This window comes from Sapajus apella, unplaced genomic scaffold (genome assembly GCF_009761245.1).
Source record: "Sapajus apella isolate SASKATOON/1434 unplaced genomic scaffold, GSC_monkey_1.0 scaffold20, whole genome shotgun sequence".
In the NCBI taxonomy this organism is placed as follows: Eukaryota; Metazoa; Chordata; class Mammalia; order Primates; family Cebidae; genus Sapajus; species Sapajus apella.
Genome location: NW_022436960.1, coordinates 2,429,472 through 2,450,588, shown reverse-complemented (window position 1 = coordinate 2,450,588; position 21,117 = coordinate 2,429,472). Strand labels below are relative to the sequence as shown.

General features: G+C 43.7%; 1 long non-coding RNA gene across 6 annotated transcripts in view; it reads left to right on the top strand.

Moving 5' to 3' along the window:
- Positions 1-14,972, top strand: part of LOC116557758 — a 32,793-nt gene extending 17,821 nt beyond the window's left edge. For 3 of the 6 annotated variants that reach the window (XR_004271686.1, XR_004271682.1, XR_004271683.1), the window contains 5 exons: positions 180-231; positions 704-783; positions 3,925-5,748; positions 11,221-11,441; positions 12,361-14,972. This is a non-coding gene — a long non-coding RNA (uncharacterized LOC116557758). Of the gene's footprint in view, positions 1-179; positions 232-703; positions 784-3,827; positions 5,749-7,273; positions 8,957-11,220; positions 11,442-12,360 lie in introns of those variants that run through there. The other 3 variants (XR_004271684.1, XR_004271687.1, XR_004271685.1) reach the window with 3 other exon arrangements.
- The last annotated feature ends 6,145 nt before the right edge of the window (positions 14,973-21,117 follow it).

Sequence of the window (21,117 nt, the reverse complement as noted above, 5' to 3'; positions counted from 1 at the left end):
CTGATTATAAATAGCTAAACAAATCAAGGAGGGAAACAGGATCAATTGAGAGAACTTTTGATATTTCCACTCCTTTTTTGGTAAGAGATATTCCTGCATATTTTTTGTATAAATTTTTAAAGGTATAAAATAATGCATATTTATTTTTCCTTTCTTTGCCATCGCTTTCAGCTCCATAGTATGAACACACTCAAGCCAACAACGATTCTGTAATGATGAAGATGGTTCAGTGTGAGTAACGATGCAAGCTCTTGTCATTGTTGGGGTGGTATGTTTAGGGTATTTAGTGTATGATAAAAAAATACAGAATATAATCAATGAAGGCTATGTAAGGACCAATGATAAGACTGTATTGTAAATCAAGGTTCATGGTGACTACAGTTTTGCACAACAGAGGCCCTTTTTAAAAGAGGAGCTCTACATTTTTAGCTCGGTGGGTATGGAATATGGAGTCATATGTGTGTAACTCTCATAGTTTTTAAGTTGGGTGGTTCATTTAAGTGTATTATTAATGTTATTAAAATGAATAATACGTTAATTAATAAGATGGAGCTCCATTTAAGAGCTGGAGATAAGAACGTGGAATAAATCATTGTTTGTGATCAATTTCTGTGACGGTTACTTCCTGTTCACGAAATCGAAACCTAAATCTAGGTCTTTTCATTTGGTAATATCCTTTTTCCTTTGGTAATATCATCTACAGGATGGACAGATCAGAGCTGATTTAATTATTCCCTGTGATGAGGAACTTCAGCCCTCTGACTAAGGAGAATGTCTTGCAATGTAAGTAATAAAGTTCTTGGCTTGGATTGTTAGTTCACAATTTCAACTGTCATTTAAAAAGATAATTAAATTTTAAAAGGCCATGCATAGGCCTATGATGAGAATGTGTTATGAACTGAAATTAATCCAATTTAGAACAAACGCAGTATGAGAAAAAAAAACTTAGCTTTTCCATTCATTTTCAATAGTTAAATGTCACATTGTGTGTTTGTCTCATTGATTATTAGAGACTTTCCTCTTGATAAAGGCTGTTACTCATTTATGGAGTCAGTATTCTAGTTGCTGAGTAAGATGGTGGTTCCTTCTTGTTCATTGTGATGTCTAAAAGTTGTTCAAATTAAATGTAGAGGGGCCATGTCTGGACCAGTGATGTGAATGGAATGCATCTGAATGAAAACTGTGATCAATCATTTTGTGAACCGCTGAGGTCCATTGCAAAAGAAAGAACTAGTATGTAAACCTTTGTGGGAATAATGTCAGGAAAATTTGAGAATGTAGTACTGGAGCTTGAGAGGGTTCACAGATACTAATTGTATATGATTAGCAGGTAAGTGAATGGATCAACAAACAAGTATATTCATGAGTAAAGAAAAAGAGGTTAAGACATGGACCGATTCTGAGGGTATGTTGTAAAGCAAGGAATGTAATTAATTCAGTTCCGAAATACCTTGGTCCGTCAAGAAAAAGAAAACAGATTAAATTTGCCACCACTTTGCGTAACAAGCATCTAGATAGAGACATTTAACAGTCGATGTTCTGTTCTTAGTTTGCTGTGGGTTCCTGGGTGTTTGATTCATTAAGACAAAAAAAGTTAAAATTAAACAAATACCTGGTTAACTAAATGAATAAGTGCCAAGTATGAACCAATGATAAAGGTATTTCATTATTTTCTGTATCTGCTTTGTACCCCTACGGAATGGACGTAACTTGGCTGTTTTAATAATTATCTGAAGGATGGAGACCTTGACTGTTACCCATGTGGCCAAGGAGTGTGTAGAACAGGGCAAGTCAGATTAAGAGTTTATTCTTAGTTTGGCCTTTTTGTTACAGATGATGATGATTTATTATTTTAAAAGAAGAAATGACTTCATGCAATCATTAAGTCCAAAAAGACCATGCCTGAACCAATGATAAGAATGTACCTGCCAAGTGTCATGGATAACTCATTTTGCAAAATGAGATCCATTTAAAAAGAGGCTTGGTTTGCTATCTCTTAGATTAAGGAGCTTATAGACAGAGTCTAGCCTTGGTCAAAGATCTTGTTCTTGGGTTAGTTGTGGTTTTCTTGAGTTTTATTATTTTGTTATAAATAATAAATAGTTAAACAAGTACAAAGTATTTATGCTAGTAAAATTACAACTGCCACTCATGACCAGTTGGGAGATTATATTATAAAACAAAGATTTGTTTAACCTGGGTTAACTGTTTTACCTCTGTTTGAGGAGATAATGGAAAGATTTAAATAATAGTCAATTTCTCCCTGCTTCCTTGGGAGTAGATTCTTTGTTGTTGACTTTGTTTTTGAAAATGAGTAACTAACATGAACAACAAAAAAGCTAGAATGGCCAAGAATATTAAATGATAACATTTCATGAAGCAAGAATTATGATCAACACAGTTTTGCTTCTCTGAAATCCATTTAACAGAAAAGATTCAATCTGTTGTCTCTGTGTATAATGAGGTCAGAGACAGGTATTAAAGTGTTCAGTGTTCTTGTTTTTGTATTTTGGTTCATGGATTTGATTATTATGATTAAGAAAATAAATCTATGAAAAAGTAAATTAGAAGAGGGCAAATAATGAACCAGTGATTAAAATGTGTTTTGAAATGAAGATTATAAGTATTTCAGTTCTGCACCATGAACTTTTATGAAATGAAACCTTAATCTTTTATATCTTTATTTTAATAGTATATAGTGCCATTCTGCGTGTACTATGGATATATTTTAGACATTTTTGCATGCTACTTACATTGATTTTTTTTTCACTATCTCAAGTTACAAATTCTAGTGAGTTGATTTATTTGGAGGTGGTGGTAGGAGACCCCTATATCCCATATTTTAGTATTTTCTGGCAGCTAATATCTGAGAGAGTACTAAAATAACTAATATTAAGGTATTAATTTCAGCTCAACATTTATGATGCTAATTCTTGTCAGACCTCATGTCAGGAGTGGCATTTATATATGACTTTGGTCTAGTTCCACTCACCAAGTGGCTCTGTGAGGTTAGATGGAGACCTTCTTCTCTTTCTTCTTCTTCTTTCTTCTTCTTCTTCTTTCTTCTTCTTCTTCTTCTTTCTTCTTCTTCTTCTTCTTCCTCTTCCTCTTCTTCTTCCTCCTCCTCCTCCTCCCCCTCCTCCTCTTCTTCTTTTTCCTCTTCTTCTTCTTCTTCTCCCTCTTCCTCTTCCTCTTCTCCTTCTTCTTCTTTTCTTCTTTCTTCTTCCTCCTTTTACTTCTCCTCCTCCTTGTTCTTGTTCTTGTTCTTGTTCTTCTTCTTCTTCTTCTTCTTATTATTATTATTATTATTATTATTTTGAGATGGAGTCTTGCTCTGTCACCAGGCTGGAGTGCAGTGGCGTGATCTTGGCTCACTGCAACCTCTGCCTCCTGGGTTCAAGCAATTCTCCTGCCTCAGCCTCCTGAGTAGCTGGGACTACAGGCACACCACCACCATGCCCATCTGATTTTCGTATTTTTTTACAGTAGAGATGTGGGTTTCACCATGTTGGCCAGGGTGGTCTCGATCTCTTGACCACGTGATCTGCCTGCCTCAGCCTCCCAAAGTGCTGGGATTACAGGTGTGAGCCTCTGTGCCTGGCCCGAGACCCACTTATAAATTTGGCCATTCAACAGAATAGGGCAGGCAGATGGGCTCTCTGTGAGATTAGATGGAGACCCACTTATAAATATAGCAATTTTATAAAATAGGGCAGGTAGATGGGCTTTCTAGAAGCACAGAAGGTGTGCCTTCAGCTCAATCTTAGTGTCAGGTGAGTTGCGGAAGAGATGGCTCCTGAGCCAGTAACAGACTTACTAGTCTGTAGCTCCGCAGAGCTGGGGACCACACTCCTCTCCTTCACTGCTCTGCCCCTTGTGCCTGACATGGAGAGCACATGCAGTAATCATCTGTTGAATAAATAGGTGAATACATGGTGAATAAAAGAATGGAGGAGGGAAGCAGTACATGAACAAGTGAGTCTTGGAGTAAATAAAGGAATGGATAAGTGAAGTAATGAAAATGTGAAGGAGTACACAGTGAGTGAATGGATCAGCAATGGGTGCATAAATAACTGAATCAGTGATTAGTGGATAAATGCATGGTGAGTTAATGAGTGGATGAGTTCATGTGCAAGAAAAAATGTCACAAAGCGAATGAGTGGATGATGAAAGACTAAGTCAGTGAGTGAATGAATGGAAGACTCGTAAGTCAAGGAATCAAGAAATGAAAGACCAATGTGTAAATGGGTGAGTGAATCAGTGGATCCATGGATTCCTGAATGAATTGATGAATTAACAGATAAATGAAAGTCAATTAGCAATGAGGAAATAAATGAATGGGTGAGCCAATGTATGAACCAATCAATGAGTTAATGACTCAATGAAGAACCAAATGAATGAATTAGTAAGTCTAGGAATGAGTGAGTTTACAAATGAATACATTAAAGAAAGAGGAAACAATTGAATAAATGAACTGGGTAAATAAATGAGTCAGTGAATGAAACAAATTACTGAGTGAATAAATAGAGGGATAGATGAGTGTTGGATATATTACAGTTAATGAATAAAAAAGTGAATTAGTGAGGGAGCAAATGAGTCAGTGAATGAGTATGTAATCAAGGAATAAATTAGCTATGGGAATGAGTAAGTGAATAAGTGAATGAGTCAATAAATTAGTGAATTAGCTTATTCAAGTGTGAGGCAGTGAATGAGTGAACTCATACTAGGACTGTTTCCCCGACTGTTCCACAGAGAGTAGTCATGTCCCGACTTCATGCCGTGGCATAAATAACTCAATCAGAGCACCCACCCTCCATTGTGGGCGTTTGTTTACATGTCATCATTAAACTGATGTGCCGCAGGGGCCAGGAACTGGGTCAAATTATTCTCTGTATCCCTGGTGCCTGCCAACTCTGTGCCTCGGAAGCACCCAGTAAATTGTTGCTGAGTGAATGAACGAATAACTAAAAATACACGTGCTTATTTGGAACCAGGACGGCCCGTCTGAGAATGGCCTGGGAGCTGTTCTTTGGGGAAGTGTGCTGTGTGTCAGATGGTTTGTGGCATCCTCCTACACAAGTCCAGATTCTGCCTTGAGTCCAGCTTCCTGTGTCCAGTGCCAGACAGTGAGACAGGATACTGGCATTTCGGACTTCCCTGGACATTGGCCCATCCTTGGGCAACGCTGGCTTGGCATGGTGGAATCGAGGCCCCAGGTCTTCCCGAAAGCTGCCCTTGCCTCTGCCAAGACAGGAGATCAAAAATAACCCAGTCTTGTTTTTATGGCTCCAGTGAGTGGGCCCACTCCATGCCTTTCCAAGCAGACCACATTCCTCCTTGCTGTGGTTGTGGGACTGTGGGTAGGAGTACCCCTTGACTTTCAGCCTCAGCTTCGTCTGGTAGACGAGAATAACAATACCGGCCGGCCTGAGTGGATGTGTTGTTTCACAGGACCTTATTTAATACATGTCACATACATAGCATGGTACTTGGGAGGAAATAGATGCCTCAGAGATCTTAGGTGCCAACTTTCTTCATCCTCACCCAAAGTAGTTATATTTTATGATTTCAAATGCATTAATTTCAAAGCTCTCAAATGGATGTGATACTCAAATTCCCCTCTTCCAGAAGATTGGAGAGTTCCACTAAGTAATAGGAAGAATGCCGGCCTGGATGGTATTCCAGGCCAGTCCCGACCTTCAAGACGGCATGGCATGCTCTTCTACCAGGAAACAGACAGCCAGAAAAGTGAGCTGGCAACACCCATGCTCTGTGGAGGACACATGCACAGGACCCACCCTTCACCCCTCTATGATTCCCTCTCTTCTCCGTTCCACAAATAGGTATTGAGGGCCCACTGCATGCCTCACACTGACCATTTCTCTTCTCTTGTCTTGGCTGGCTCTGACCCTGGATTTCATCTCTCGCTGCTGTTCTCACGTCCTTCCTTTGAACTTGGCAGTGGGTTCTTGGTCATCAGGTGTGGATACTGTCCTCTCCTTCGTGAGGACTTGATATGGGCATCCTGCATCAGGGCACATCAGGTAGACTCCCCTTTCTTAATTTTGGGCACCTGGGACCCCTATTCTGACTCTTCTAGGTTGGCTGCTTTCCATCTGGACGAGCTCCAGCCCCTTATATGAGGAGCTTTGACTGTGCTGGTGGCAGGGCGACCTCTGAATGCCGGGGTTGGGCAGCAGCGTCAGTATAGATGGCTTCAGGTTAGACCTTGAGATTCACCTGGTGCCAGCAAGCTGATACAGGAGACAGGAGTTAGGTTTTCACTGACACCCCTTGCCCCTGCCCACAGAATTATGTGGTTAATGAGGCAAAACAACCTTACGGCATTCAGCAACTTACAGTTATTCTAGTTTTCACATCCCTCCCACTGGCCACTCAGCCTGTGCTGGGCCTGACACAAATGTCACCCCCTCTCCCACCTTCACAGCCCCCTGCCCTCCGCCTTAGCTTCCCACAGTCCTATGTTCACATCTGTCCCTTCCCACCCCTCCATGCTGACGCCAGAGCCACGTCACCATCCGCTATGCGCTTCTGAGGACAAGGTCTTCTTTTTGTGCCATTATAGCCCACCGGAAGGTCTAGACATCAGGAAACGTTAGGCCAGTTAGGTGTTCATCCAGCCATTCATTTATTGAAAAGTATTGGGTTCTTTCCACATGCCACAGGCTGGGTGATAAACAGCAAGAAGACAGACAGATACCACCTCTGCCCTTACCGAGCTCCAAGTCATGGGTGAGAGATTTTAATCAAATGTTTCTGGCAAAAGTATTTAATTACACTCGTGATAGGTGCTATGAAGCCAAAGCCCTGGGGGCCGTCATTAGCTGGGCCAGCTGGGCTGGTCCTGCCGCTCACAGGAAGGTCCCCTTGCTTCTCTCCCTGGCTTTGAGGAGAGCCTGGGAGGACAGCGCTCTAGCCATGGTCAGAGATGGCCATTGGCTTTGGCTCTCTGGGCTCAGGTCCGTGGGGTGTTTGGACATCTTAAGAGGAAAGAAGTGACTGGACATGGGGGTTTATGCTTCGCTGTCACTTGAGTTCTGCTTGATAATGATCTGGGTGGTTGTGAGCTTCGAACCCTGCTCTTCACTCAAGCACCACACGTGTTTACAAAGTCTCTGCTGAGTGTCAGGATTTGGTCTTCCCTGGTCCACGTTCAAGTATTTCTCTTCGATGTTTTGCCAAATGACAAACTAAAGGTAGACTGGAATATGAGTTGGCCTTTTCTTTTTCCTCCACTGCTTTTCACTCTGAGTTTCTTAAAGTGGTTGCCTGAGAAACAGTGGTACCCCGCAGGCGGCCGGGCCGTCGGGCATCATCCAAGCATCATCCCTGCTGCCTCCTCCCGCCTTTGCCGTTCAGTCTTCACCAAAGCACCCATCCCTCCTCTGCGCATCCCCGCGAGTCCCCACATCTCATCTGAGCCACCACCATGCTGTGCAGGCTTCCCTCATCTTGGGCTGGTCTTTCTGCCTCCACCTCCACTCTGCTGTCTTCGGGGAGGTGGGGTTAGAGCCGTCTCTTTAGAATGCATGCCCCGGAGTCCCTGCTCCTGAGAGCCTGCTCGTGGCTCCCCTCGGCCCCAGGATAGAGTCCCAGCTCACTGGCCTCCTGCCACGCCTCTTGCTACATGCTCCCTGGCCTCGTGTGCTGCCTTGCAGAGCCTCCCCGGGTCTCCAGGTGTGCGTGTCTCTGTGCTGTTGCCCCTGGCCCTCTCCATGGCCGCCCTCACACTGCTCCACAATGCAAGACTTCACTTGCTTCCGTCCCCAAGGTGGGCTATGTCGCCCCGCACTCTGAGTGTTAGATGGCCATGAATTTGACCTTCATCCATAACCTCTGTTGCTTGGTCATGATTTGTTTAGGTGTCTGCTTCCCTAACCAGAGCTTCAGCTCCCTGGCTGTGGGTGCTCTGTCCTGGGCACCTCAGACCCCTCACTGACCAGTACAGAACCCAGTGCAGAGGGGCTGATCAGTAAGAATGCTAGTCGAATGAAAGATTGAGTGAATGCACAAAAGAATAATTGTGCAGTCATATGGGGCACAAATTATATCCCTGGCAGAGAACGGGGGTCCCTGGCATGGGGGAATAGCACCTCCTCCTCCAGCCAGCTCCACTTTGCCCTCCGCCTGCGACTCATTAAGAGATATGTAACCTTAATCCTTGAAATTGCCTGGGACGGAGCATGTGTTCGCTCAATGGCATGAATGTGGGGATCTGATTCCTTCCTTAAATAAATCTCACTCCCCCAGGAAGCTTGGACAGGATGTGGGCAATCGAACGAGAGCTTGAAACTGAACGTTTTGCAAAAGGCCCCTTTCGAAATTTGAAACCCCATGGCCACTGGCCAGAGCTGAGTCTGCCTTGTGGGGGTCGCTGGGGCCTCCTCTCAAAAAGGGAAGGGAAGATTGAAAATAAACCTAGGCTGATGGTTTGCAAGACAGAATTCCGAGGTTTGGTTTTGATTCTCTGATGAAACTTGAGTGAGCTCGGCCATCCTCTTCAGCTCTTCTACCGGGCCTTTGGCTGAAGGCTCCAACCCTCCCAAGGCCAGAAGGGAGCTTGATTTGGTCCTGATGTGGATGGGACAAGTGTGCAGACACTCAGTGGGATGGGAGCTTTGGCCCAGGCTGGGAGGCAAGGGAACTCAGGGCCAGGGCTGGTGCAGTCCTGCTCAGAGGGTAGAGCAGCTGGCGGCTGACCCTCCTCCCAGGGAGTAGGCGCTGGGTGGACCCTGACACGGCGAGGATGGAAGGAAAGTTATATCATGCTTCTGTGTCCCAGGCAGAGCCAACAGTTCCCCTTCCATCCGGGCAATGTCCCGGGCGGGTGATGTCACTTCCTCACTGTGCAGACAAGGAAACTGAGGCCTGGGGCCCATCATATCCACAATCAGGACCCAGGCAGCTCTGACTCAACATTCAGTGCTCTCTGCAGGCATCCACCCCCCATTCACCCCCACCCCCCATTCACCCCCACCCCCATTCACCCCCACCCCCCATTCACCCCCACCCCGTCCCCATTCGCCTCCACCCCATCCCATTCACCTCCTCCTCGTCCCCATTTGCCTCCATCCTGTCCCCATTCGCCTCCACCCCGTCCCCATTGACCTCCACCCCATCTGAATTCGCCTCCACCCCGTCCATCGGAGCTCCTGATCCTCATTGTAATTTCAGGGCTATTTGGCGATATGTTCTTTGTTCTTGCATTTGAGGCTTCTCCTACCAGCAAGTATTTTTCAACACAGTAAAATAAAAGACAGCTCTGCTCCTGCAGCAGGCCCAGACCCCGTCCCGACAGATGCTTCTGGTATCGGCAGCAGTTGGTGATCCCAGCTAGCCCCTGCTAGCCGGGGCTGCTGGCGGCCACCCAGAGGGGACAAAGGCTGACCTGGGCACACGTTTCCCTGCTGTAGCATCCCTTGCCCCAGCTGCCCTGCACTGCCCCCCGCCCCCATGCTGCTGGGCTCCTGGCTTCATTTATTGATGGACTCTCCTGTGAGGTTCTCAGGGGAATCCCAGACCATAGTTCAGACTCTGTAAAGGGCTGCTTAACTGACTCCTTCTGTCCTGCAGTTCCCTGTCCTCTGCGACCCTGGCCTCTCCCCTCTCTCATTCATGCCCAGCTGTCCTATACATTCCCTTTGCCTCGCCCCCCCCAGCCCCCACTGCTCTCTGCAAAACCCCACTGCTCGGCAGGCCACAAATCCAAAGATTTAATGCTCCAGATGGCCCAGCTGTTTATGCAGCTGGCGGGTGCTCATCAGAGTTGGAGAAGCCATATTGGAGAGGAGGGGTCCCAAAGGTAGAAGCGACCCCTCTAAAGCCATGGAGTTGGGTGCCAAGGACCACCCGGGGCCTCTGGTCCCATGCTGCTGTGTTAAAGGCCTCCTGGCTTCTCCTCCCAATCTTCCTCCTTGCCATCCTTTCTCAGGGACTGTGGCTGTGTGCCCTGGGTTTAGATTTGTACCGTGAGGAACAGGAGACAGAGTGGGGTGTGTGACAAAGGCTGGGATGAGCACGAAAATCAAGACTTGCTAGGGAATTGAGCTTTAAGAAATGAGATTTGTGAGGGCCAGGTACGGTGGCTCATGCCTGTAATCCCAGTGCTTTGGGACACCCAGGTGGAAAGATAGTTTGAGGCCAATAGACCGACCTGGGCAACATAGCAAGACCCCGTCTCTGCAAAAAATAAAAAGATGAGCTGGGTGTGGTGGTGCATGCCTGTGGTCCCAGCTACTCAGGAGGCTGAGGTGGGAGCATCTCTGGGGCCCTTGGATGCCCGCCCCCCCCCCCTTTTCTAGCATGGCTTTGTGCCCCTGCACTGCAGCCTGGGTGACAGAGCAAGGTCTTATCTCTAAGAAAAGAAAAAGAAAGAAAAAAAAAATGAGACTTGTGAGCAGGAAACAAGGGAGGCAGAGGTCCTTCGAGTTCTGCAGCCCAACCCTGCAGGCCCCCAGGGAGCTGTCCCTCCCTCCCTGCTTTGCGGACATGGGTGGAATCTGTGCTGCCACACTGGCCACTTCGCTGAAGCCTCCCAGTGCTGCAGGGGAGTGTCACTGGCCTTCTTTACAGAGAAAGAAACTGAGGCTCAGATGAGTGCAGACAGCCCAGGCCTGCATCAAGTCTGGGGTGCAGCTCACGTCCCCACACCTGCCTCTAGTACTGCTCATCATACCTGGGACACACGGGCGGGGGTTCAAAGCAGAAGCTGGCAGCGGCTCTGACCCCAGAGGCTGGTTGCCTTGTCTCCCATTTGTGAGCCTGGGTCAGGGCCTCTTTCAGTGAGAGGTTTCCATCGTGAGAGGTTTCCATCCTGAGTGCACTGGAGCACATGTTTATGGTTTGCTCATCAGGACAAAAGAGCTTACCAAACTTTCCTGGCCAGGTTTACCAATTTGATAATTTTTCACAAAGCCCTGTAGCAAACCACCTGGAAAACTCCCGTCCTGCTCCTGACAGTCACCCCAAATAGCTTGTTTCCAAATGCACACAAGTGGGCTGCAGAGCTCAGAGCCGGGCTTTTGGCCCAGCCGGCAGGGTGTCCTCTTCCCCTCTGGCATGGGCGCAGGGGCTGTCTCAGCTGCCTGGGCTTGCCTTTGGTACTCGCTTACTTGCCTCCAAGTTCCTGCTTCCACAACCTCAGGGACAGCCCCCACTGGGTGCTCATCTCTTACTAATACCAGCCCATTTTTTTCCCAGCAAGGACAGCCTGGGTGAGTCAGCTCCTGGGCTGAGATTTGTGTGGAAGGAACTCTACTGCTATGAGCAAGGCAGCGGCCATGCAAAGCACAGCTCCTGAATCCAGGATCGGGTCATAGCCAGTGGCTATCAGGGCCTCAGAAGGAAGAGCCAGCGGGAAACACCAGGCCCCCGGGACTGTATGGGACATTGGCCCGGCACAGGGAGGAGAACAAGTGGATGTAAGTGACAGTTACTCTTCTCGTTGTGGGTTGGAGGGTGGGCTTACACATGGACACTGAATCCTTAACAAGCTAAATGAAGATACTAAAATAGAGCCCTCATGGACTCGTGTTGATTGGTGTCAGAATGAAGACTGTAGTTAGTCCGACTGTGTGTATTTTTGAATCTGAGGACAGTGGAGTAATGATAAGGGTGGCAGTGACTTGACTGTTGTAAGCCTCAATGCATTGCTCCACTTGGTCAAACCTCTGTGCACCCCCTGACCCCCATGCTCCTTTATCTCAATGAATGGCCTCAGTATTCCTGAAACCAAGGTTGGCTGCATCTTCTTCCTCCCCTGCACCGTCCAGGAGTAATACATCACCAAGTCCCATCAGCGCGGCGCCCTGCGTGTCTCTTCTCCTCACTTCCTTCCACTTGCCCCCTGGCTGGTCAGCCCTCATCCTCCCTCTCTGGCCCAGCTGGATGCCCTCTGCTTGCTTGCCTCATCTCTGGCAGCATCATGTGAGTGACGTGCCCACTTACCCGGCGCCACGTAAACCCCTCCGTGAGCCCAGCTCCTGGTGCACCAGGCCACTCTATCCCATCGGTCCTGTGTCCTTTCCTTTTCTTCTGTTGCACCAGCCTTACTTGTCATTCCTCAATTCACACCTCCCATCATGTCCATCAGTCTCGAGATCTCCTGACACCCCTAGTCCTTCTCCAGACCCATTCAAGTGACCCATTCATCGCTCCCCACGTGCAGTTCCATAGTTGTGCATTTCACATTGACTTCCATGCACCTGAAGGGCAGGAGGCAGCCCCGATCCAGCTTGCCATTCCCAGAGTACCTTCTCAGTGAACGTGGCCAGGTCCTCCTGCCTTGTTAGTCAGTCATGTGCTTGAGTAGGTTATGTGCCTCCCCTCTTGTCTTGGAAGGTCCTCCTGCCTGGAGCCTATGAAGGTGCAGTGGCTGAGCTACGCTTCCAGAGGATGACGGTGATGGGCTCAGCGTCTGTGTTGCTGGGTGAGCTGCTTTTCCTGGTTACGCTCTGAAATACTTGTGTACCTGTGACTAAGGGCCAAACTCGGGCTAGATGATAGGCAGTCAAAGATGGGCTTTGTGACAGGCTGGAGCGCCTGTGATGGCCTCAGAGAGGGGCCAGAATGCATGTGCTTCTCACCAAGAACATTCGCAAGCAGCGGCTGGGTCATTGCTCACAGCTGCTTCTCTGCGTGGAGGGCAGGGCTGGCTAGAGACTTCCCTTATCTCTGGTCCCACCTAAGTGGCAGGAGGCGTGTTGACTTTGCAGCTGACCAGATGCCAGCTTGAGATGGGGCTCAGGGTGACGTTCACACTCCTGCCCGAAGGCTCTTTTAAAAATTATGTAGCTAATTGCATTCCATTAATTCATTACCGTAATGGAGAGCGCGATAAGCAGGGATCACGTACGTTTTCCCCATAAAACAACCTCAGCTAATGGCTAACATTTATTGCACGTAATTTTTAAAAATATTTCTCCCATTAAAAAAGCAATACATGTTTATTATAAAAAGCTTGAACAATATTGAAATATTGGACAAGTGTAAGAGCAAGAATCTCCCTAGTTCCTCCACTCAGAGATCACCATTGCCAACATATTGGTGGCCAGCCTCTGCCTTTTGCTTTCTTCTATAAATTAGGTGTGTATGTGGCTGTACGTGCTTAATTGAGTTCATCATTGCCATCCTGTTTTTTATTTCCACTAATTATATATCCTGAACATTTCCCATGCCATTAAGCAATTTCTTATCTTGTGCTTTTTAATGGTTACATAGGATTCTAGCAAATGGCTATATTGTAATTAATTTAATTGGTTTGCTTTTATTGAGTATTTAGATCCATTTAGAAGTTGGATTGTGTAAGTTGGGGCAGACATCTGTTTATTCATTGTCACGTCCATGTCTGATTCATCTTCTGCAGTTCATTCTAAATGTGAAATGTCGTGTCAAAAGCTGTGAGCGTTTTATGGCCAAATTGCCCTCTTAACACTTGTATCAACTGACATTCTCAGAATTAGTTTAAAAGTACCTGTTTTTCTGGGAATTATCGAGGTTGATTACCTTTGTCAATTTGTCAAAACACAGCATTTTGTTCTTTTCGTTGGCAATCATTTTATTACCTGTGATAAAGAACATTTCTCCCTATCTTTTTTGGTTATCTGTATTTGAATTGCCAGTTCAGGTTCTTTTCATTTTTCATTTAGTTTTTATTTTCATCAAAGACATGCATATGCATCGTTTTAAGAGTCAAAGAGTTCTACAGGATCCTTGCAGAGCATCAGGATCAGGCCTCCAGCCCTCCCAGCTCCACCCTAATTTCTGCTTAGTGGAACCAATAGTTTCTAACTCCTTTCACTGGTTCTCTTGACATTTACATTTGTATATCTAAGTCACATTGTTTTTCTCTTCTACTTCTTGATTTTCTTTTTCTTTTTTGAGGCGTAGGCATTATCTTGACTTTGCGACTGTAGAAGATGAGGATTTGACTCCTTGGTCTCACTGTGCCCCCCTTTCTTCTTTCTGTGCACCATCCTCAATATATTTAGTACGTAGTTCGGGTTTGATCCAAATTCAGAGTTCACCTTTTCATGAGAGTGTAAGCACTGCTGAAATCTGAGCAACATAGCACTATGATTCACCTTTCCTTCGTGACTATTTTTTCTTCGGGAGTTAATAATTACCTTCTATTTTTTTCTCTTTGATTGGTTGGTTAGTTTTTTTACAAGCCTAGCTGATTTATTACTAGCCTTTCAATATATACACATTATTTTTAATTTTTTAAAAATGTGTTTTATCCTATCTAGAAATATCTTCCTAGAGCCTCCTGGCTGGTTTTGTTATAAACTGGGTAATCTTTAGGCTTCTGGACACCATCTTAGTATCTCTTTGACATTCTCCTTCTGAGGATTCCTTTGAGCCTCTCTCCTTAGCTGGATTTTGTAGATTACCTGCTTTTGTAGATTCTGTGTTATCATCCTTTTTGGCTTACTCCCTTGTTTTGCTAGAGTGCATCCTCTAGCAGTTTCTGTAGAAATGCTTAATGGAAGGTAAATTTTTAGAGACCTTTCGCCTCTAAAAAGGAAAATGTCTAGTCCACATTGACATTGAAAGTTTGGCTGGGTATAGAATTTGAAGTTGGAAACCTTCTTTTATTTTGGCTCAGATTTTGAAAGCATAAATCATTATCTTGTGACTTTCAATGCTGTTGGCGAGAGGTCTTAAGTCTTAGTGATTCCTCATCCCTTCTATGTAATTTGTTTTCTTCCTTTCTGGAACTTGTAGAACTTTCTCATTGTCTTCCAATGTTTTAAAATTTCACATGTTTTTGTCTTGATGTAGATCTATGTTTATCCATTTTTCCAGGTTCTTTTAATCCGAAGACACTTGTCCTTCAGTTCTAGAAACTTGTGTTAAACAACTGGTTGGATCATTTCCTCATATTTGTTTTCTCTTCCTGCCGTTTTTTTTTTCTTTTTCTTTTTCTTTTTCTTTTTTTTTTTTTTTTTGAGGTGGAGTTTCACTCTGTTGCCCAGGCTGAAGTGCAGTGGCACAATCTCAGCTCACTGCAACCTCTGCCTCCCAGGTTCAAGCAGTTCTCCTGCCTGTCTCCCAAGTAACTAGGATTACAGGAGTGTGCCACCGCGCCTGGCTAATTTTTGTATTTTTGGTAGAGATGGGGTTTCACCATGTTGGCCAGGGGGGTTCGCCGTGTTGGTCTTGAACTCCTGACCTGAAGTGATCCACCCACCTTGGTCTCCCAAAGTGAGCCACCGAGCCCAGCCTCTCTTCCTAGCATTTCTATTTTTCGTATGTTGGAACTCCTTGACTAGCTTTCTAATATTCCCATATTGTTCCTTTGATTTTCAACTTTAAGTATTCTTGTTCTGTTTCTAAAAGGGATTTCCCTATCTTTATGTTTTAACTATTTTCATTTCTGTTTTCGTATTTCTCGTTTTTAATTTTTAAATTATATTCTAAATATTACATTTGTTTTATGAATGCAATTGCTTCTTTAATCTCTGATAATAATAACAGGTGTTTTGAACTGTCTGCTCCCTGCAGAGTAGCCAAGCTTCATTCAGTTTACCACTTTGAACTGGAAGTTGTTTACCCATTTTGCTCTATCGGTGTGTTCATTTTTAATTTTGATTTTGTAAGGCCTTTTTAACAAGAATGGTGACTCTTTTCTATCGTATATTACCTGGCTCCCCACTTTTTCATTTACCATTCCATTTTGTTAATATTTTTTTATTTTAAAAATTATTATGTTCTAAAAATTTATCACTAATTTTTCCTTATAGTTTCTTCATTTGCATTTTTCTTTTAGCTCAGAAAGGCCTTTCCCAAACTGGACTTTAATTTTTTTGAGTTCTTTTATGATTTCGTCTTTTATATTTAAATCTCTACTTATCAGCTTAATTATTGTGAGAAATAACTTTGTTTCACTTCCACATTTACTACATGCTAGATACTTTTATAGTTTGCGTTCTTGTTCTGGTTTTCCATTATCCATTGGTTTGTCATTGCTTTGTTTTAATATGTCATATTGTTAAAATGTGTTATTACTCAGCAGCAATAGTCTTCCTCAACTCTCATTTTTCAAGATTTTCTCTGTTAGTCTTACTTGTATATTCTTTCAGATGAACTGTAGTGATGTGAAGTTAAAAACATTCTTTATGAATACTGTGTGGAACTTTTATAAAACTGTCAATTTTAAGGAAAGTTGATATTTTTTGAAACAGGCTTTGCATGATACTTTGTGGTTTTATGTACATATATATTCGTAAATTGTCAAATTTGACAAACTCAAGATTTGTTGTTCTTATTTCAAGGAATGAAATATGGCTTCTATTGTGAATTTGATCCATTTTCTTTATATTTTCTAACTGGTTGTTATTGGTATGTAGGAAACTGTCTATATATTCATTGTTACTGTTCATCTTATGGAATTCTCTAATTTGTTCTGCAAGTTTCTAGTTGAGTGTTTTGGAATTTCTAGGTAAAGAGTCATTCATGGCTGGGCACAATGGCTCACTCCTGTAATCCCAGCACTTTGGAAGGCTAAGGTGGACGGATCACCTGAGGTCAGGAGTTCGAGATCAGCCTGGCCAACATGGTGAAACCCCATATCTACAAAAAAAAAAAAAAAGTAGCTGGGTATGGTGGCACGTGCCTGTAATCCCAGCTACTTGAGAGGCTGAGGCAGGAGAATCTCTTGAACCCAGGAGGTGGAGGTTGCAGTGACCTGAGATCGTGCCACTGGACTCCAGCCTGGGCAACAAGAGTGAAACTCCGTCTCAAAAAAAGAAAAAAAAAAAAAAAAAGCAATTCATATCTATATAATGAAATTTTTGTCTGTCATTTTATCTCATCTATGCCTTTTCCTTGTCTTATAGCATTGGCTAGATCTTCTAAAACATTCTATTATTGATAACAGAAATCTTGTCTTGTTTCTGGTTCGCTTAAGTATGGTTGCAAATCATTTTTTAGTTCAGATTTTTTAAATAAATGAAGTATTTATTCTGAGTTTATGTAAGACTTTAAATAAGACTTTGAAATCAGTATTGGCATTAGAATTTTATGAAATGCTTCTTTGACATCTGTAGAGATATTCATGTTGTTTTTCTCTGTTGATCTGTTGATGCAATAAACTAAAATAGTGTTTTATAACTTAGAAACATTTTTGGATTGAATTCTACTTGATCATGGTGTATTGTTGTTTTAATATACTACAAGATTTGCTAGGCTAATATTTCATTTAGAATTTTCCAGATCTATTTGTTGTTGAAGTTGGGTGTCAAAGTTATGCTGACTTTGTAAAATGAATTAGGGAACATTCCATCTTTTCCTGTGTTCTATACCATATATGCATTATTTGAATGCTTTAGTCCATGAAAGCTTGAAAGAACTCACCTATGTAACTATCCTGGGATAAGTCTTTGGCAACATCTCTTATTTCTTCTGTATTTATTGGATTCTTTAGGTTTTCTACATCTTTAGAATTTTTGCTTCTTGTTCTAATATAGCTCAGTGTTTAAATGCGCAGGCACTGGAATCAGACAAATGATTTGGGCTCTCTCGTTTTCTACGTGATGAGGAAACTGTGTCACTTCCCTAGATGTTAGTTTCCTCATTTGTTAAGTGATTAGAACAAAAGCCTGCAAGAGCCCTAAGAGGACCTGTGTGAGGATTAAGAGAGTACCTTGCACTGGTTCTGGCGCATGTTTTTAGATATTATTTATCCTAGAAATAATCCATTTTTCTGAGATTTAAACATTTATTCACATAGGGTTATAAATAGTACTTTTATACTAGAATTTTAATTTATTTCTATGATTAAATCCGTTTTTTCATTCTTAATTTTGTATATGCATACTTTATCTCTCTGGTACCAGATGAGCTAGAAGAGTATCTATTTTAGAGGTTTTTCAAATAATCTGTTCTTGGGATAACTTGTCAGTTCAACCAGTTTTTGTGTGCCTGTGTTCAAATTAAATAATGTCTGTCTTTACTGATTTCTTTCTTCTGCTTTCTTTAAGTTTGTTTTATGGATTTGTCCACATATGCCCTATTGTTAGTCTTCTTTAATAATGAAAATATGAAACTTGCTTCTGTTTGCAATTTTGACTGCATTTTCACGTTTTAATATGTAGTCTTCAGTACCTTAAAATATGTGTTATAACGCTTATTTCTTCTTCTTATTGGAAGAAATGATTATCTGAGTTAAATGTGCAAAAGTAGAGCTGATTTTAAAAAACTCATTTCTAATGTTTCTAAGTTGTACGTTGTTTATACTTTTAATTCAATCGTGGTTATCTTTTCTTGTGGCTTGAGAATGTGGACATATAAATTCTACTTTGGGGAAATTTATTGATGTCTTTTTCGTGCATAATATAATCGATTTTGTAAATGTTTTTTGTGGGCCTTTAAAAGTAAGATGTACTCATTGTTTATAAGGTATGGATTTTGATGTAAAGACATTTAGTTTTATTAGCTTTTCAGTGTTTATTTGGATTTTCTTAGTAAATAATTATGTAATCTATAAGCAACCGTATTTTGAATCTCAATCTAAGAGTTTCTGAGACTTATCTGGGTTTTGCTTGTTTCATTACATTAGTTAGAACCTTTTGGACAGTGTGACCTAATGTTGATGAGGTGGGCTCTTTCCCATTTTTCTCATTTTCCGTTAAGCTCGTTGTTGCTTCTAGAGTTGAGGTATTTTTATCATTTACTTTTTACCTATTTGACGTTTTTAGGACTGAAAGAGTTTTGGAAACTATGTCTCTTATTTCTCCTTTTTTGGGTGCTATTTTATTTCTAATGCAAATGTTCATGAGTGCTCTGTCATTGTTGTAGATCATCCCTTCCCTCTCTGAGAGGTGTTTAATGACTTGAAATCACAGAAGCACATCTGTCTTCGTTTCATTGTGTTTTTAAGCTACAGAACCTCACTTGCTCATGTAATTGTTTCTGAAAACCTGTAATGAAGGCAAAGTGTTGTTTGAAAGTTGAACCGGAGAATTGCGTGTTCCAAAGAACTTTGCTCCTTGACAGCTCAATATTCCAGGCCATTCCTACCATTCTATGGATGTGCTTTAGTTTTGTTCTTTTCAAACATGCAGTCGACTGCCTTAAATTTAATTATTGGGGCCAAAGACCAGCCACGTTGGGTCCGCCTAACGATTTCCACGTTTATACTAATTTCCTAAGTATAAAGGAGACCTGTGCTGTTACCACAGCGGTCAGCAACCTTGTTTTTCCATTTTCCACATATTTATAAAACAATAGGAGCGAAGTGTAATTAAATACTGGTTTTCAAAGGCAGCCAAACCCTTTATTCAGACCTAATATTACCCAGAAGTCCAGTAAGTAATAGAGACCAAGTCAGGGTGGCCTCGTTGCGACTGTGCAGTGACCCCAAGCGTCAGTGCTGCTCACCCTCCTTCGAATGCTCTGGGGGACCCCAAATGTCCTTGAGAATACCCACTGAGAGCCTCTGCAAAGAAATATTTAAATAATGGCACAAGCAAACTGAAAAAAAAATGGCTATGGATGCAAAAGTGGGGGTGCCACCGGCTGCTGGCTGGCAGTCAGCTGCTGTCTGCATTCTGTGGTTTTGAGGGTGTCAGTCATGATTGCGTGGGCTGCCTGGGGCTCGATGCATGGAAGTTGAGGCCCTCCTATTTATCTGCGCCGTCCCTTGGCTTTGAATTTTCTTGAGTTCATTTATTTCAATTGTGTCTCCGATACGCAACATATAGTTTCAGTTTGAGTCTTCTGGCCCACACCGAGCATTCTTGTTTAAAGGGTGTGTCACCCATTTACATTTTGTCCTTGACTGTCATGTTTGTGCTTTAAAAAAAAATCGTACTAGGCGCTTGTTTTATTTTTTTTCATCCTTTCTTCCCTGCTACCTTTTGTTATATCACGGAGACTACATTTTTTTCACTTTTAATTTTCCCTGTGATTCAGAAAGTACATAACCAGCTTCTCTGTCTGTTGGTGCTAACATTTCAATTTTTTAAAGGACTACACTTAACATCCATTATTTCTCTATGGTAACAAATGAAATCGTATTCTCTGGTTTTGCCCTGTGTGGAATAATTAAGTTTAATATTCATCTGCTTCCTCCCTTTCCTCCCACTGTTACGCCCCCCCAAATGCTAAGTAAGGTGTCGTGGGTTTTATCCCCACCTTCTCTGCTCACCATCCCCCCAGTCCTGTGCTATGTGCTTTGGGGGGCCCAAACGGCCTCTCTCTGCCTCTGTGGTCTGCCCCCGCCCCCCCACAATAGGTGGGGCTCCTTACTCTTTCTGGACCTTGAATCCTACTACTTCCTGCACTTCTGAATTCACGGATCAACGTCGTGTGGGTTGAGTATCTATCTGTTTTTCCCCTATCCGGCCTGTGAGCCCCTGGAAGGCGGGAGCACTGAGTCAGCCTCAGCCTCAGCACAGGGCAAATGCTAGAAAATGCATCCATGGTTGAGTAGCCAAGAGAGCACCTGGGCGAGCCAGTGAGAGGCTGCGTAGCTGTGGAGGGGATGACTCTGCGGAGGATTCTTGAGGGAGAGGAGGGTGTGGAGGAGTGGATGAATCTGTGCACCTTTGCAAGAATGGATGGACGAGGGAGGGGAACAGTGACCAGGGCCTGGGGAGTGACATGGGCTGCCAGCCACCTGCGGCCAGCAGGAACTTCCGGGCCCAAGTTTGCTATGTTGGGAGGCCGGGTGGGAAGGTGGGTCTGCTGACTTCTCTAGGCACCCAGGAAGCTAGTGGGGACCCAGGCCACTTTCTCCAGGAGGACACGGATGCTTTTGGGGTCTGTATCTTGTGCTCCTTCCTTCCTCACCATGCGGTGGCAGGCACTGCCTGTGCTGGGCATTGAGGGTACCAAGCTGAGGCCAGTGCAGCCCCTTCCTGCCCCAGAGGAGTTCCCATACCAAGGGGTGACCTGAGTGAGTTCCCTCCCACTGGAGCCCCCGCCTTGGCTCTTACCACGTTCTAATCCCTTTATGTTTACAGACCTCAAGAATCCACTTTAGCTCTCCGCACCTAGCTGCCGTCTGCTCGGTGGCTTCTCTGTGTCTCACTCTGTGTGGCTTCCAACCCTGCCACTCCACCCAGAGAGCAACTGCCGCACCCAGAGAGCTAG